This window comes from Lactuca virosa, chromosome 4 (genome assembly GCF_052849685.1).
Source record: "Lactuca virosa cultivar CGN04683 chromosome 4, Lactuca_virosa_CGN04683_v6, whole genome shotgun sequence".
NCBI lineage: Eukaryota > Viridiplantae > Streptophyta > Magnoliopsida > Asterales > Asteraceae > Lactuca > Lactuca virosa.
Genome location: NC_136429.1, coordinates 63,230,437 through 63,232,166, shown reverse-complemented (window position 1 = coordinate 63,232,166; position 1,730 = coordinate 63,230,437).

Here is a 1,730-nt window from a genome sequence, read left to right as displayed (position 1 = left end):
CCGGGAGTTCTTCAATTCCTTGGGGTTCCTCTCCACCACAACCTGCGCACGATGCTGCCTCCGAGAGGCTTGCCAGGTTCTTGGCTTAACAAGATTCTGGCCCTTCACCCCGAGGCAAAGGGATATATATAGGTGAAGGAAGTTCATGGGGAGTGGACCCATCAATTTTTGAGCTCAAGGATGAGATCGGAATTCTAAATCAAAAGCTCATTGAAAAGGATGTTTTGATAGGAAAACTTGACGTTAGAGTTTCCGAGCTTGAAGAGGAAAATATTCAAAAATCAAAACAGATCTCCGACTTGCAGCTAAACCTTGGTGCCTTGACTGCTGGGTACTTCGACCTGAAAAACAAGCTAATCAGTGAATTTGGCGACAAATTCAAGACACCGGTCACTGAACCAAATGCAACAGAACCTTCTCATTGTGCTCCTTCCCATGCTGCTCAAGATCATCCTGTTGATCAATTTGTCAAAACCACAAGAATTGTTGATCGATTTGAGAATGAACCGGCTCAAGCCAATCCAAGAATTATTCTCAAACAAGCTCAAAAATAGGTATCTTCACAAAAGAAGGGGAAGTGGCTATTCATGAAAAATCAGATCAAAATGTTCGTGGAGACCAGCCCCAACTGACTGTGACTGAGCTCGGAAAAAAGCGGTTCAGAGATAAGTATGGTGACCGCCCAGGGATTCTAATGTGGGTTTTGAGCATTCTAACACTCCTATGGTGTACATGCAACCATATAAACCTTAGATCTATGTTTTCTCTATTATACATGCAAACATTCAATATTCCAAGGTTTCATCCTAACTAGCATAATATGAAGTATATACAATACACGAATCTAGTATAATGACATACCATTTGATAGAGCTTGAAGTCTTGAACCTTTAAGAGCTTAGTGCCCCAAGTGTTGCACCTCAAATGGTTCACACAACACCAAAAATCCTTGGAATAACTTGAGAAGAAGAATACTTAAGTTCACTCTTATGAAATCGGATTTTCCCTCTTGTGTACTATACACTAGTGCCCATTTCATGAACTAGAGACCTCTTTATATAGTGTGGAGGATTAGGGTTACATTCATGTAAACCCTAATACCCATGACCTTTCATTTCCATAGGATTCATGGGTTAAACACTCCATGGACTATCTATGAAAGCTTAGCCCAACCTAAATGAACTTGGCTCATCCTATATATATAAGAGTCCATATTTAATTAGTTTCTTTTTTATCACTAAATTAATTCTAAATTAATTATTGATCAATACTAATTAAATAATATGATTCCATATTAATATATTAGAACTTATAATATATTAATATAAATCATAATTATCATTTTTCTCATTTTGTCTATCCAATTGTTCCGATGCCATGCAACCCAAATGGACCATGCCAAATCGGTTCAAGTACATACCAATTATAGTTATGGACTTAGACACTAATCCAACATGGTTTTCATGACAAATTAAATTGATGGTTGGTAAAGTGCAAGAGCGGAAACGTGGAGTATTACAGGCACAAGAATGGCTTTTCTTTTTGGATGAAGGTGGACCTCACTAAACTTGCTGATGCTCCATTTTCAAACCCAACTAATGATCCACAAGGAACGGATTTCAAACTCTTCTTGGAGAATCAAGTTAAAAGGAAATTTGATGGGATGAAAACTGTCGAATCCTTCATGAAAAGAGCCAAAGGTGTTTTTGACCCTAAGACCAACAAGAGCT